Source organism: Eschrichtius robustus, chromosome 3 (genome assembly GCF_028021215.1).
Source record: "Eschrichtius robustus isolate mEscRob2 chromosome 3, mEscRob2.pri, whole genome shotgun sequence".
Lineage (NCBI taxonomy): Eukaryota > Metazoa > Chordata > Mammalia > Artiodactyla > Eschrichtiidae > Eschrichtius > Eschrichtius robustus.
The window spans coordinates 55,223,321-55,240,658 of NC_090826.1; the positions used below are offsets into that span (position 1 = coordinate 55,223,321).

Genomic DNA, 17,338 nt, shown 5'->3' on the forward strand with positions numbered 1-17,338 from the left:
GTCGTTTTTTTTCTTTTTAAGGTGGGGAGGGCAGTAATAAAAACCACGTGCTCAGCAGCCTGCTTAGCCATATAAAATAGAGAGGGCTGTGACTTTAAGTGTTGTTGTAAAAGGGGTTAATTGTCGATTTCTGAATGTGCCAAGTTTATTGATCTTGTTAACAGCAAGGAAGCATGTGCTGTTGGTTACCATGGAGGGAAAGAAAAACAGTCTTCCATCCTGTTATTCTGTGGACACCCTTACTGGTTTTGGAGCCCGAGTTAAGGGACATAGGGGTAAATGCAGCATTAAAATTGCTTTCTTTCTACTTATCCGAATTTGTGCCCCATCCTTAAGGTTCCAGTTCCTCCTTGCAACTGCATTTTTACTGCCGTTTGTCAAGTGCCCGCTGTGGATCAGTGCCTTTCACAGAAAGTGTGTTATTTATTTGTATGACAAACCCACGTAGTGGGTGGGGATTAGATAGCCATTTTACAGATAAGGCAACTGAGGTGCAGACAGGTTAAGGAAGTTCTCCAGTAATACAGAGCTATTGAGCAGGGATCCCAACCAGGTCTTCGTATTCCAAGTCCAGAGCGTTCCCACTAATTGTTTAAACAATTCATTCATCTGTTCACTAGATAGATATTTATTGACCACCCACTAAGAGCCAGGCACTGGTCTAGGTGCTATGGATAGAACAATGGACAAAACTGACGGCATCTGTGCCATTGCAGTGTCTATATTTTAGAAGCCATTATCCCAGCTTTCAAGTCTCACCCTCTGTTCTAAACTACTTTCATATGCACAGTCAGCATCTGTAATTTTATATTTTTTGCTGTTGAGTATTGTTCTGTTGTCATTTCATGTGTGTGTATTCCCTTTGGCTCCCTCCCCAGCTAGACAATAAACCCTCTGAGGGCAGGGCTATTATCTAACGCTTCTCTTTTTCACACTCCATCCTGTACAGACCATTAGATAAAGGGCATGTGGCTTGTTCTCTGCTGCAGAAAATGCTTATTACTCTGATCTTAATATCATTTAGGGCTTTATTTAGGGCTTAACTATTGCCACTTCGGTGATTGAGCACTTTGCTAAATGTCACACTTACACTGTCATATTAATGCAGGGACGATCCAACTATAAGTACCATTTTCAACTGAGGAAATTGTGGCTTATGAAGGCTAAGAAACTTGCTCAAGATTTCACTATCAATAAGAAGCAGAGCTGGGATCCCTGGTGGCTCCAGCTGGGTTCTGTTTCATAGCAGTTGGCTCATGCCGTGGCTTTGTCCCATCGTCTTTTCTCCGAATGGATGCCAACTGCTAATGTACTATGGTCGTTCAGACCCCAATCGTTGTGCTAATACTACGGGGATCCTGGACACTACGTGAAGGCTGACCTTTTCTTTTCAGTTTTGATGGCATAGTTTCCACCTGAAGTAATGTGGGCTTAATGTTCATTTACATTCTCTGATCTACACAGAAGTGTATTTGTTATTGTTTTGTGATAAGCAGTAATGATGTAAAGCAGGGCTCCCTGAAACTGCCTGCAGTTTCCAGGATCTGGACGTAAAGACACAAAAATGTAGTGAGGAGAGCCCTGCTGCATGACAGAGTTTATTAAAATAAAAACAAAACAAAACAACCTGAAAGAAATGAATGCTAATCCTTTTGGAACTTTTATCAATCAGTCTGTCAACAAGTAACTGATAATTGCTGAATGTGAAGATTTGGATAACAAATGAGTTACATGTGTAACTAGGTTTTGTTTGGTTTCTGCATGTGGATAATGATTCCATTGGTGAGGACAGTCAGAGATCCGCAGGCTAGGAGACTGGGTCTCCTGTGAATGCTGTGTTTATTTAATGAAAGGCTACTGTTTTCACTGGGGCTTGCTGGAAGAGTGATACCTTGCCAAGCTGCATTTTTGCTAGTTGTGGTTTTGAGATAGTGATTGAAAATTGTGCGCCCAACTTAAAATCCACAGTCTTTTTCATGTAGACACAATTCAATTCAGTCTCCTTAAAAGAACATGACGGTAATTATTGCTTCTCAATATTATTGAGCATAAGATAATATAAGGAATGATCCAAAAAGGAGTGATCTATTAGTATTATACCCTCGCATGAAAGGATCATGGGCATGTATTGTTTTGTATGTCCAAAATAGCTCCTCTTAATTTGGAGGAAATATGTCCCTTCTCACTAACTATATGAGTCTTATGGGCATGCCCACCAGAGTGCTTCACACTCAGACCACAGAGGCTGGTCCAAGGATGGGCAGATGACACAAGCCAGGCCAATCCTCATGCTTCCACAAAATTTTTCTAATATGGAGCGGACAAAAAAGCTCTCTTGTGTTTCTAGATGTGTTACTGCAGTATAAATCTGGCTTTGCCTGTGGCTATAAAACCAGAAAGTTGAGATGAGAGACAGATAGGAGTATCTGATACCTTGGATCCAGTCTTTCCTGAGCCAGCTCCACCCCTGCTCTTCCTAGACATTGGCCAGTGAGCCAGTAAATATTCTTTTATTGCTTAAAGTAGATCAGGGTGGGATTCTGTCATTTTCAACCAAGAGTCCTGAGAGATACAAATGACGAGAAAGATCAGCCCCAGAGAAATATGATCTTTAGTAACCTGATAATTGGGAAAAGCATTCAGGCAAGCCTTACGTTAAATGAAATAAGGAGAATGCATATGCAAAAGACAGTACACTCTAAGACATTAAGGGCTAGTTTGAAACCTTTGAGGAGAAATACAGGCTGCAGAATATATATCTTGTCAACAGAACCAATCTCTACAATGTTTTCTGTAGAACTGAGAGAACAGAGCTTAAAAATGACAGATCTCATTTGTTCTGGATACAGGTTTTCAAGAACATTTTTTACTATGTTTTAAAATATATTTCCATTGTGACTAAATACTGTTATTGGTATTTTTCAGGAGGATTACTCCAAAAGTGAAAAGAAATTATTGTACTCAAAATTATGATACATTTCACCTTTGGTACACTGTTTTATTTCCCAAGTTAGTGCTTACCATTTTAGCTGGCCTTGATAATAATAACTAAATAATCAAACCAGTAGGTTAAGAAGTATGAGTATGGACAGGCTCTGTTGAGGGATATTAACCAGAGAATAAACAGGCTGGAATGTACACGTCAAACTCATTTTTCTTCTTTGAAAATGTTAACAATGAGTGGGGTACATTTCTATGTCTATAGCTATACTTTTCATAAATGAGAAAAAAATATGTGAAAATCTGGCCACAACTTATAGTTTTTGGAGGCAGGAAAATATTTGATATTCACAGTGGAATAAGGGAAATGTAACAACTCTTCTGCACATTGAAGAGAAAGTGCCCGTTGTATTCTCCACATCCAGATCAATTGCATTTATCCCACGTTTAGGTATGTCTCATGGCTCATTCAAGGAACACCCATGGTGGGTCACGTTACAGGCCTTTGGGGAGAAACAGAACCATGTTCATAAGTATCTATTCAAAAGAGCAGAGGATCTCAGAAGTCACATTTGGATAAACTTTAGTCGATTCATTGAAACATTAATTATGTCAGATATCTCATGCACCCTAGGCTGCCTTAGTAAAGACTCTCTGATGCTCTGTTTAGTCAGTACATAAGTACCTCCAATTGTTGTTGAATGTACATAGAGCAATAATTAAAGATGAATAAATAAACAAGTTGGGATATGATGTCATCAGAGTGCAAGGAAATGACCCAAAAGCTCGATGTTCTAGAATTGTTTTCCAAGAGGAAATCAGTTCCTACCCCGTATGGCGATTGTTACAGACTAGAATCTGGAGTTTGTTTGCACTTGACTACACAGAGGAGGAAGGAAAAAGTATGTTGTCCTGGTGAGAAGCAAACAGTTGGGTGGTTTTCCTCAGTGAAAATCAACGTGAAATCTTACTCCCAGGCCTAGAAAAAGGTGAGGGAGTGGGAGAAGTCATGCTATTTAGCTCACCAATATCATTAAAGTTCCCTTTTTTCCCTGCTGAACATCCTTTTTCTGATTGCATAGCTTAGTTCTATCCAGGGGCTCTAACATGAATTTCTCACACTTATATGGGCCTGTTGTAATAATGGCCATTTTATGTATTAATTCAAGTAATTTTCAAAGCAACCCTATTAGTTTGATACATTTGTTCTCATCCCCACTGGGACATAGAAAAGTTAAATACTTGTCCAGAGATCCTCTAGATGGTTAAAGGCAGCTAGGATTTGAATACCAGTCTGTCTGAGTCTGAAGCCCATGTCTTAACACTAAACCTATTGAAACATGCAGTTCACTCCCATGTATGCAGGGTTGCTTCTGACTCATGAATGCTTCAAAAGTTATCAAGGATGAACTGGGGGGTGCTTCCTCCACACCCCAGACAGGCACACATTAGCATAGTGGTATAAGTTTGTGAAAGGTCTGACTAGAGTATGAAATACAGATTGGGCCCTGCCACCAAACAAACCCGGAAGCATGTTTCTTTCACATTTTGCATTAGCACACCTTGACAGCTGACCAGAGACCATAATACCAGCATTATAGACTGTGAGGAGATCAATAAACTCCTTTTAATGTATTAAATTTCAGCATATTTGTAATCACATTTTATAGATGAGGTCGCTAGGAGGAAAAGAAAATGACAAACTTGGATCCCTTTGTGTCCTGGGATCCAGAAGAGCGTCCTCTCAGCCTGCTGGTTGCCAGTCTGATCTTTGGTAGTCCAGGGCACACGTCCCATTCTGGGCCTGTGGGACCCTGGAAATACTCTCTTTTAAGCTCCATCCTCCCACATGTAATGCCTACCTGGGATTCTTCCTTCTCATCCCCAACCACTGACCACCATAATATTCTTGCCTCTCCTCTTCTCTCTTCCCCTGCCGCTCTCTCCCTTCCTCTCCGTCTCTTTCTTTTCCCCATCCTATTCCCATCATAAGATTTAGCATCAAGCCATGCCTTTTCTCCTCAAAACTGAGTTTCTTGAAGTCTGGGGTCATTCACTCCCCATATCCCAGCCACAAGTGATATCTCTGTAAAGAGTCTATGAGTTGGATGGATGAGACAATGGAGGGATGGGGCCTTGGACCATTTAGTTCCTTCAAGGGTCATTGAAGTCATTGAATTTAGTAAGCAAAGAATCATTTTGATATCATATTTTCTCCCCTTATCCATAGTTTTGATTGGGACTCTAGGAAGGGTGGGGTAGTTGCCCGTGCTTTTAATGTTGAAATTTAATTCTCTCTTCCCTCCCTCCCTTCCTCTTTCCCTACCTCCCTCCTTTCCTCTCTCCCGTCTTTCCTGCCAAGTATCCTTTAGACAAGCGAAGAAAAAAAACATCATTGAGAATTTAAACAGTTTGTATCTGACTGTGTGACTCCTACGAAGTGAACTGCAGATGGTTTCAGACACCTTGTTAGAATGACTCCATGTTATATAATGGCAAGAACACTGGGCTGGATATCAAGAGGCCTGGATTTAGCCCTGGTCTTCCCTTTCATCATGCCCTGAATTCTGAGCAAGTCACTTGGCCTCTCTGTGCCTAGTTTTGTCATCTATAAATAGGGAAGGTAGGACTAGTGAGTGATTTTCAAACTGTTCCCGGGAGCCCTCAGGTATTCACGGAGGTGCCTTGGGATCTGACTCAAGAGGGATACTGGCATAGAGAAGCAGAAGGTTGTATAGAACAGGCAGGCTTATCCCTCCCTACCCCTCATCTCTACTTCAATCAGAATAAACGTTCTTGTTAAACTGTTTTCAACTCCATCACATTTTTGAGCTTCTGCTAGAAAATCTATTCCAAAAGAGTTTGAAAACTACTGCCGTAGATTAATATCTGATTTCAATATATAAATTATCTGCTTATGGTCTTCATTTACAGAAAGAATGGAGACTTTTCCTCCTGTGATTGTTGCTCTAAGAATGAATTTCTTATCACAAGAATAATCTCCTTTTCATCCTGCTTCTTACCTGGCTCAATACAGCACAAAATGCACAAGCTAGATCCATTATCCCCTGTGGAATACCTTCTATGTAGACACGTCTGTCAATGGTGGGTTTGTGAAAGACATGTGTGTTTTCACAGTTGCCACACGAGGCCAACTGTTTAGGTAAGAATGACCACGTAGGACGGCTTTGCACTCTTGAGCTGTCCTCTGTTAGCTGGGAAGTCACAAGCCATCATCAAAGCAGAGCCCAGGTTGTTCATCCACTTTGAAAGAGACATCTTTATGGTCCTGCTGACATTTCCTTTACTATATTAATAATGCGTTTTGAGAGTGGGTGTTTGGTTTGTTTTCTGGACAAGTTGGATGAGTCTCTCTCTATTTCAGCCATGGCCCTTTGTAGGGTTTGTTTTTCCTGCTGTCCCAAGACAGACACCTTAATGGGTTGCTGAAAATGTCCAGGCTGCTTCTGGCTCTGGAGGTAGCTGGGCTCCAACCATGGAAGGCATTTAGCAGAGCCTCTATGTTTTCGAACAGGAAAGACTCCAGAGGGCATGTCATCTGGTGTTTTTCAAGATGCTTTTAAATTTTTTAAGCAGCTCACTTTTCCCCCCCTAAACAAATCTGATGCAAAACCTCAATTTATAAAACAGATAAAAGAAGGGGATGGAAGTAGGGGAGTTCTACCAAACTGCACTTCCCTTGCTATTTGACCTCTCCCACACTCAGCAACACCTAAGCACTTATGGGGAGCCCTCCGACTTCTAGAAGCAGTTATAACTTCACTGATACAGCCCTGTCCTAAACCCCTTTTTCATTTGTCAAGAAAATGAGACCCAGTGAGTTGTAGTGACTTGCCTAAGACTCCACAGCTATAGATGCCAGGGTCAGATTACAAGGCTTCTGATTCTAGTTCAATCTCCCCACCCGAATTCCTACCACTGCCTCGACTTTACTATATGCCACCTCCCCTTTAACACTGGAAAAGAGTAGGGAAAAAGATTTATGGACCAGGCAGCGTGTTTGATACTTATACATCTGTCTTTAATTCTCAGAGTAACTTTATGAGGTGGGCATTATTATTATTCCCATTTTACCGATGGGGGACATGGACAAAGAGAGGTTAAGTAACTTATCCAATGAAACTCAGCCAGAAGTGGTGAACTTGGATTGAAGCTCGTCCTATCTGATTTCAAAAGCTGCTCTTTCTCCTACACCACAGGATAAAGAATGCAGACTAGGGCTTGGCCGGAATAAAGCCCTTTCTTAATATGGCAAATTTAGGTAATAAAGCCCGACTCAATTTCATGAGCTACTTTGTAGCTCTTCTTTTTTTTTTTTTTTTTTTGATGTGGACCATTTTTAAAGTTTTTATTGAATTTGTTACAGTATTGCTTCTGTTTTTTGTTTTGGCTTTTTGCCCTCGAGGCATGTGGGACCTTAGCTCCCCAACCAGGGATCCAACCCACAACCCCTGCATTGGAAGGCGAAGGTCCCAACCACTGGGCCTCCAGGGAAGTCCCCGTAGCTCTTCTTAAATAACTACTGTCGGCTGCCCCTCTCCAAAGTTCGTGTGTCTATTGTAAGCACCTTGGAGGCTGTTTTCCCAAACCTTAGCCAACAACACCCCTTCTCTAGGAACCATTCCCTGTCATTCCTCGAACTCACACCATCCAGAAATTGGGACTTCCAGAAGCCATAATTTTAACGTTTGATTCAAGTCAGGTCTTGAGTGGGCCAAGCTAGGAACGAGGACCAAGAGAGAGTCAGCATGGAAAATCAAGAGGCTTACTTGCCATGTGTATTGAACGTTGGAAAGAAAAACAGAGAGAGAAATGGAAAGACATCCTGTGGTGGCTTATATCTTGGTTCTATTTCTGTCCTTCAGTTCAGTGAGACACCCTTCTCACCATGTAATGCAGTCTGTCATTCCTTTCTGAAGCTGTGGTTTCTATTACACAAAACAAAACAGTCCTATTGACTATCAAATCCAGGGGTCTGAAAATTCTTCAGGTGGGTTCAGACTACCTTCCTATTGCAGTCGTGCTTATCATACATACAGACCTTCCAGTACTGGCATTATTAGAGGCCTCAGCAATCAGCTGTTTCATTCCTCTTTGTCTACAGAGAAACAAGTGAGTCTGTAAAATCCCTTTTCAGACAGATAAGGTGCAATATCCAGAGAAAGTTGATCTTGCTCTGGCCCTTTTGACTTTGTCTCTTAGAGGTCTCTCTGCTGGACAGAATATGGAAAATATGTATGTTCAAAATAAATTAAAAGTAGAATAAAATGCTTTCTATTTTACAAACAGATTAACTTGAGAAGCAAAATCTAAGTTATTAGAGTGTCCAAATGGAAATAGCCCAAATTTCCATGAACAATAGAATAGATAAATAAATTATGGTATGATATAGTCATAGCATATTGGATAGCAGCAAAAAGAAAATTACTGCATAGCAGCAAGAAATAATGAGTTATAGCTACAGGCAACAACATGGATGAATCCCACAGACATGTTGAAAGAAAGTCGAGTGCAAAGAAGTAGAAATTATATAATTAAGTTGCTCTAAAGTTCAAAAAGATGAAAAACTAACATAAGGTGATAGAAGTCAGAACAATGGTTACTTTTGTGGGAAGTGACCAAGAGAGACGTAGGGGAAGTTTCTGGGTTCTGTAAAGTTCTACATCTTACTTAGATGGTAGTTATGTGGGTGTATTCACCTTGTGAAAATTCACTAGGCTCTATATTTATGATTTGTGTAGATTTCTGTATGTATATTGTACTTCAATTTTAAAAGCTTATTCCCCCCCAAAGTCTGCATTATTAGAATTCAGGCACAAAACTTACTTCTATTAGGTCTTGGTCTCACATTATATAAAATAGAAATTAGACTCAGCATTTTTAAACCTGGAAGAGATCTAAGAAAGAGTATCTAGTTCACTCATCAAGTATTTTACCAGAAGAGAGACCAGGGCCAAAGAAGTGAAGTGATATGCTATAAATTTTACAGCTTATAATTCTCGGAGCTAAATTTAAGGCTTAGATCTTTTAGCTATGTTAACAAAGATATTCCAGATAAGCTTCTTAAAGAATAATATGCTAGGGGCTTCCCTGGTGGCGCAGTGGTTGAGAATCTGCCTGCCAATGCAGGGGACACAGGTTCGAGCCCTGGTCTGGGAAGATCCCGTATGCCACGGAGCAACTAGGCCCGTGAGCCACAACTACTGAGCCTGCGCGTCTGGAGCCTGTGCTCCGCGACAAGAGAGGCAGCGATAGTGAGAGGCCCGCGCACCGCGATGAAGAGTGGCCCCCGCTTGCCACAACTAGAGAAAGCCCTCGCACAGAAACGAAGACCCAACACAGCCATAAATAAACAAATAAAATTTTAAAAAAAAAAGAATAATATGCTGAAATCAATTCACTCTGAAGTGTACTTTTGTATTGGCAACAAAGGGTTTGTAAAATAAATAAATAATGTGAAAAATGCTATCAGTGTTTGCATAGAAACAATATGATAGCATTCCTAAAGATAAAATCCTTCTGCAACCGCCTCATGAGATAGCCATCTGGTTTCGTTTCTGAGAATTTTACCAAAATTATATATTGCTAGAAATCTCGTTCCCAGGCTCATACTTGAAATAAAGCCTTGATGATGATAATGATGATGATGTCAATGTCAACAATGATCCACTTTCTAATTTGCTCACTTACTTTCCTAATTGCTGCTATGACAAATGACCACAGACTTGCTGGCTTAGAACAACACAAATGTATTACCTTGCAGTTCTGGAGGTCAGAAGTCTGAAGTAAGTCTCATTGGGCTAAAATCAAGGTTCCTTCTAGAGGCTCTAAGGGAGAATGCATTTCTTTGCCTTTTCCAGCTTTTAGAGGCTGCCTGCCTTCCTTGGCTCCTGGTCCCTTGTATCTCCAAACCCAGCAATAGGCAGTAGAATCTTTCTTACACAGCATTACCCTGACACTGACTTTTCTGCCTCCTTCTTACACATTTAAAGGATGCTTCTGATTACATTGGACCCACCCAGATAATCCAGGATAATCTCTTTAAGGTCAGTTGATTACTGATCTTAATTCCATCTGCAACCTTAGTTTCCCCTTGCCATGTAACGTAATGTATTCAAAAGTTCTGGGGCAGACGTCGCCTCCCCGCGTGCTTCTGAGGTTAGCTGCCGGGCCTTGTCCTACCGCAGTGGCCGCGCCGCGCGGTTCGGGAGGCAGGGCGCTGCAGCCGCGGTCCCGGCCTCGGTGTTTGGTAAACAGAAGCCCCGGCGTGCCGGGAGCGTGCAACCCCTCGCCCGGCTCGGCGAGCCCCGGGCGTGAACCGCGGTGACGGAGGATGGCAGCCTCCGGGGTGGAGAAGAGCAGCAAGAAGAAGACCGAGAAGAAACTTGCTGCTCGAGAGGAAGCTAAACTGTTGGCGGGCTTCATGGGCGTCATGAATAACATGCGGAAACAGAAAACATTGTGTGATGTGATCCTTATGGTCCAGGAAAGAAAGATACCTGCTCATCGTGTTGTCCTTGCTGCAGCGAGTCATTTTTTTAACTTAATGTTCACAACTAACATGCTTGAATCAAAGTCCTTTGAAGTGGAACTCAAAGATGCTGAACCTGACATTATTGAACAACTTGTGGAATTCGCTTATACCGCTAGAATTTCTGTGAATAGCAACAATGTTCAGTCTTTGTTAGATGCAGCAAACCAGTACCAGATTGAACCTGTGAAGAAAATGTGTGTTGATTTTTTGAAAGAACAAGTTGATGCTTCAAATTGTCTTGGTATAAGTGTGCTAGCAGAGTGTCTAGACTGTCCTGAATTGAAAGCAACCGCAGATGACTTTATTCATCAGCATTTTACTGAAGTTTATAAAACTGATGAATTTCTACAACTTGATGTCAAGCGAGTTACACATCTCCTCAACCAGGACACTCTGACTGTGAGGGCAGAGGATCAGGTTTATGATGCTGCAGTCAGGTGGTTGAAATATGATGAACCTAACCGCCAGCCATTTATGGTTGACATCCTTGCTAAAGTCAGGTTTCCTCTTATATCAAAGAATTTCTTAAGTAAAACAGTACAAGCTGAACCACTTATTCAAGACAATCCTGAATGCCTTAAGATGGTGATAAGTGGAATGAGGTATCATCTCCTGTCTCCAGAGGATCGAGAAGAACTGGTAGAAGGCACAAGGCCCAGAAGAAAGAAACATGACTACCGCATAGCACTATTTGGAGGCTCCCAACCACAGTCTTGTAGATATTTTAACCCAAAGGATTATAGCTGGACAGACATCCGCTGCCCCTTTGAAAAACGAAGAGACGCAGCATGCGTGTTTTGGGACAATGTAGTTTACATTTTGGGTGGCTCTCAGCTTTTCCCCATAAAACGAATGGACTGCTATAATGTCGTTAAAGATAGCTGGTATTCCAAACTGGGCCCTCCAACACCTCGAGACAGCCTTGCTGCCTGCGCTGCAGAAGGCAAAATTTATACATCTGGAGGTTCCGAAGTTGGAAACTCGGCTCTGTATTTATTTGAGTGCTATGACACAAGAACTGAAAGCTGGCACACAAAGCCCAGCATGCTGACTCAGCGCTGCAGCCATGGGATGGTGGAAGCCAACGGCCTGATCTATGTTTGTGGTGGAAGTTTAGGGAACAATGTTTCTGGGCGAGTACTGAATTCCTGTGAAGTCTATGATCCTGCCGCAGAAACATGGACTGAGCTGTGTCCAATGATCGAAGCCAGGAAGAATCATGGACTGGTCTTTGTAAAAGACAAGATATTTGCTGTGGGTGGTCAGAATGGCTTAGGTGGTCTGGACAATGTGGAATATTACGATATTAAATTAAACGAATGGAAGATGGTCTCACCAATGCCATGGAAGGGTGTAACTGTGAAGTGTGCGGCAGTCGGCTCTGTAGTTTATGTCTTGGCTGGTTTTCAAGGTGTGGGTCGATTAGGACACATCCTTGAATATAACACTGAAACAGACAAATGGATCGCCAACTGCAAAGTCCGAGCTTTTCCAGTAACAAGTTGTTTAATTTGTGTTGTTGATACTTGTGGAGCAAATGAAGAAAGCCTTGAAACATGAAAAATGAGTGAACTTCAAGACTCACTGGAGATTCAAAACTATGGCCACCAGTGCTTTGTTCCAAGAGTTTGGTTACAAAGTTTTAGTTTGGTGTTTTGTTTTTTTCAAGGAAGTTTCAAGTAAAGTAAGATTCCTATAAAATAGATTTTCTTTTATATGGGATTTCTTACTTAATTCAAAGACCGTATTTCAGCTGGCCACATAACCAAGAACGTATCTAGCAAGAAAACTTGTAAAGTTATAAGCACTTGGTGAAAGTATGAATTCTTTTTTTTTGAAAGTGTGAATTCTTAAATGAATTTCACATTTGTAACTATGATTATGGCAGAATGGGGGACTGACTCACCATAGAAGCAACCTCACCTTAGCTCTAGATTCTGTTTTCATACATCATAGAAGTGCTATGTAGTTAGGTCTGTTTGTTTCTGTTCAGTCAAGAACTAAGAAATAGTATGGATTGTAAGTCAAAGATAGGCGGTTCTGATGGAGCAGCTTAGTCTCACGTAGTTTTGCTTGTCTTCATTTGTTCCATTTAGTGCCAAATGTATTGCATTTTAAAAACAAGCCAGAGTGAGTCAAAGCATACACTTATATCTCACAAAACTTCATAAACACATTTTGAGAGTTAAAAATGTACCCAACTCCTCATGAAATATGTTCTATCCAGTTAAATCATTCCATCTTTTTAACACAAAATGTCAAGCCTAGCACCCATCACTAATTTATATCACTTTTTTTCCCAGGGGTTAAAAAAGGATTATGCCTCTTCAGTGCTCACTCTGTTAAATAAAAGCCAATCATTGTAAGAATTATTACCTAGCAAAAGAAAGCTACTTATAGCAAATTTCTAGGTCACTAGAACAGCACTGATAGTTATACATTTTGAACTTCTTACAGATTAGAAAGGTACATGACTTCTCTTCCTTAGCAGAGCACATCATTGATATTTGACTCAGTTGTCTCTAAAAGTTTTTTAGTTGAGTTAAATATTTGTCATCTTGTATTAATTGCTTATATGTGGTCAGTAAATCTTTTACAAACCCACCTATTCATTTCTTTCCTAGTAATGTTTTGCCCTTTTACATTATGAAATGTATGGAGTGAGCCATGTAAAGCTGTCACCATCCATGTTTTTACCTGGTAATATTAAATATTTTTAAACTTCAAAAAAAAAAAAAAAGTTCTGGGGATTAGGATATGTATGTTTGGCAAGGCGGGGCTGGGGGAGAGGAGGGCATTATTCTGTCTACCACAGGTAGGATTGTATTTGTGCATTTTCCAAACACATCTTTTTTCTTTTTTAAGCCTCAAAACAATGCCTTGCCTACAACAAAGTTATTCTGCTCTGGGTACGATTATTCTCTTTTTCTTCCCCTTTATTTTTGGCAGCGTTGGGTCTTCGTTGCTGCCCGGGGGCTATTTTTTTTCTCTCTAGTTGCGGTGAGCGGGGGCTACTCTTCGTTGCGGTGCGCAGGCTTCTCACTGAGGTGGCTTCTCTTGTTGTGAAGCAAGGGCTCTAGGTGCGCAGGCTTCAGTAGTTATGGCACGCAGGCTCAGTAGTTGTGGCTCACGGGCTCTAGAGCGCAAGCTCAGTAGTTGTGGCGTGCGGGCTTAGTTGCTCCGCGGCATGTGGGATCTCACTGGACCAGGGATTGAACCCGTGTCCCCTGCATTGGCAGGCGGATTCTTAACCACTGCGCCACCAGGGAAGTCCCCGATTATTCTGATTTTACCAAGAAAAAAAAGAGAGAGAGAGAATCAAAGTGAATTGCCAACATTTCTGCAGCTGGTTAAGGCAGAATCAGTACTAGAAGAAGCCAGATTCCCAAACTCATTACCTGTGTCCTTATTCAGTGACAAGTGGTACTCTGAATCCATCTCTTGGCTCCTTCAAGCTCCAGAACCTCTTGAGCCATGGTGGACAGTTTGAAGCATTTGAGGTGTGAAGGCTGCATAGTAATTGCTACTTGATGGACACATTTTTGGAAAGAGAGGGCATTCTCATTCAATCTATACACAGTTGCTACTCATCTACAAGGCTTAACATCTGCCTCACTGTTTCTTATATTTAACTCTCAGCCCAAGTCACGTGCTGATCACAAAGCAATATTTCTCTGGCTCTAGGAAAACTTCAGCCCTTGCAGATTTGTTCCAGGTAATTGGGGGAGGCCCCAAGGCAGTGTTGAAATTGAGTGAAAGCTGCCAATTGACTGGACCCAAAGGTGTGCACGGTGGGTGAGAAGTTCACACAGTGTGGTCAGGGAGAAAGACTCTTATCACAAGCATTTAGGTTTTTAGATGTGCTGTGCTTCCGTGCAGAGGCGGCCACCCTGCAAGCTCATTCCCCAAACCCCCTCTGAAATGGTGGGAGAAGGGGTCAGGTTGTGCAATTCAAGCAGCTCAACGTCTCCCCTCTCTCAGGGGTAAATAGAAAAGTGCTGTTCCTGACCCTTCTCTTAGCTCGAGGTCTCTCACAGCAATGCCGCTGGCTCACCTCTACCATTCCTCCTCAGGCCAGTATTCTCAGGTGTGCTGAGCCGTGGGACAAACTGGGACTCCAGGCTAAACAAAAACAGCGCAGCTGGAAGTGAAAACACTTTATTAGTGCAGGCCTGGCTTTATCATCACTCTCTGTAACTTGTTCAGGTTTCTTCCCAGCGATCGCCCCTCCATGTTTTTGACGATGCGATCTCAGGTTCCATGATTCTTCAGCACCCCTCCTGCAGGGTCCCACCAGAGGGGATCTCTGTTCACAAGTGTGCTATGTGCCTGATTCTTTCATCCCAGCTGTATGTGGGGCAGAATTAGTTTGGTAAGGTTGTTACAGAGCTAAAGCAGACCCCGTTTGACTTCAGGATTTCATCAGCCTAGAATAGTTTTCTCTTAGTCGTAAGTAAATCATTTCCTTGAGAACCATGAGAAATAAATATTAGGGCTCTGGGTGAAATAAGTTGCGGAAGGGAATTAACGTTATAACTAATAATAATGGAATCTTGCCTGTTTTACCGTTCCTAAAGCACTTTCACATATATGATCCACTTACTCAAGAAATGTTTATGGGTGGGGCCCCAGTGCTATGGATACATCAGGAAGTGAGGCATAGTTTATGCTCACAGGAGACTTATACACTTCTGGAATTATGCGATGAGTTTGCTGAGGAGTGGACCTATGATCCTGAATATCAGAGTATACCTCCAGCACTAAGCTGTAACTCCATGAGGCAGGCAGAGTCTTTTACATCCATCACAAGGATGAAGAAACTAAATCTCAGTGTGGTCAAGAGTCTTGCCAAAGCCCCACACATTTGTGTGTTAGATCTGCCTTAAACCCCAGTGGTCCTTCCAGGGCATTGGTTTACTGTGACACACAGTGCTTGGCCCTTAGGAAGCTCTCTGTAAAGGTTCATGGCTACTAAGTGCTCAATGCCAGTTGCCATTACAATTGTTATTGTAGCATGAGAAGGATGGGGAAACTCATTTGAGCATTTAAACTCATCAGAGGCCACTGAAGGAACATTCTGCTCTGGAGCATTTGCATTCTAACCGGAAACTGTAAAAGCAGAAATAAAGTGTTTATATTTTCTAGTGGATCGTAAATCGAGAAATAATGATAAAAACAAATTAGTTGCCTGACCCAATGTTTTAAAGTTTGCATATAGGCTAATATTTTTTCCCTGAATTAAACAATTAAGATAATTAGAATTTCAAGCAACACAGGCTCATTTTTGCTAAAAGAAGTTTGTGGGTTTATTGTTGCAAATAAATTAGGTGTTTACTGAACCAAATATTTTAAAAATTGGAAAAAGATTTCTGAAAAAAGTTTTAAAATGTTACCACAGTAGATACTTAATAACTGTATCTTGAACTAAATTGAATTCAATTGAATCTTTTGATTTTTAAAAATAATTAAAAGTGATTTTTTAAAATGTCTATCAGTGATGTCCCAAAATACTAACATCGATACCTTGATTTAGAGATAGCTGCTTTCCAGTGATTTCATATCAGCATCACTTAATTTTAATAAATAAATACTCCAAACATCCATTCTATTTTTAAGTCCAGTTGTAAAATAAAGCTGGACAAATATCAAAACCCCTGCTGGTGCATGCCCTCCAGTGATCAAGGCTACACATATCCGAGTCAAAACAAATCTGTTTTAAGGGTATCATGAACACTAGTGATCCACCCTCCACAAGAAAACATCTAATTCTGTGGAGTCCAGAGTTAGCCCAGAGTCAAAATCCAGACACCCTGGGGCCTGTAATTCAACCTAGGTAGGTGCCCTCTCTGTGCCTGGACCGTGGAATAGATCGCTTCATAAGATTGCCACACCTCAAGAGACAAGTCTTTTCAGGGGCGCTCAGTGATTAGGCCAAGTTATTTGGGAAAACCAGTCGCTGTATTTATTTTTACAAGCCAGATGCCTGCACATAGTGCATTCTTTTACAAAAATAAAAGGGGGTTGAAAAAAAGAAAGGTTTGGGGTCACAGATGAAACCATGAGAGTGTTTTACAGTTTTATGGGTAGAAAGTCTCCTTTATTTTTACCTTCTATGGTGGGTCTGAGAAAAACAGTTCAGCTGAACTTTATGAAAAGTAAAGTAGGAAAGAGTTTTAAGTTATGCCCAGAGTATGATAAAGACCTTAAAACCAGGACTTCAAGGGACTCTGTGCCTGAGGGTGTGGAGAGGGTGTCAGTGCCATGGCGGGTGGGGAGGGACAGGGGATAGGGAGTCCCTGCTCACCATGAGCCTGTCTCCTTCCTAAGGAGTCTTCAGGAGCCCTTAGTTAAGCTGTTTTGATAAACACTAAATAATAACCAGCTGGAATGTGTGGAATTGATTTAGCGATGAGGGTTTAACTAATGCACTAAATAACCCTTCACATGCTGGTGGAGTGGGGGAAAGGTGGAAGTGGTCATGGTACAAGTTCCTGACCAAGACTGGCCAGGAGACTTTCCCATACTCCACAGATATTCACTGAGCAGCTGTATGAGCCAGCGACTGCTCTAAGAACTAAGGATAAAACAGCGGAAGAAATAGGCAGAGATTCTGCTCTTTCTCTTATGGAGCTTGCTTACATTCTTGACGGGGGAGCCAACGATGCGAGGAAGGGATGACTGCTTAAGAAGAAATAGAAAGCAGAGTAGAGGAAATCAAGTGATGTGGTCGAGGGCTGCTACCTTACTTAGGTTGGCTAGCGAAGGCCTTTCTAATAAGGTGACATTTGGGCAAATGCCTGAATGAAGGAGTGAGCCACTAGCCTATCTGAAAGAAGAGTATTC

General features: G+C 41.6%; 1 protein-coding gene and 1 pseudogene across 5 annotated transcripts in view; both read left to right on the forward strand.

Moving 5' to 3' along the window:
- ROR1 (receptor tyrosine kinase like orphan receptor 1) overlaps positions 1-17,338 on the forward strand; it is a 401,514-nt gene that overhangs the window by 310,095 nt on the left and 74,081 nt on the right. The window lies entirely within an intron of this gene.
- On the forward strand, positions 10,258-12,094 carry LOC137761093 (kelch-like protein 7 pseudogene; annotated as a pseudogene).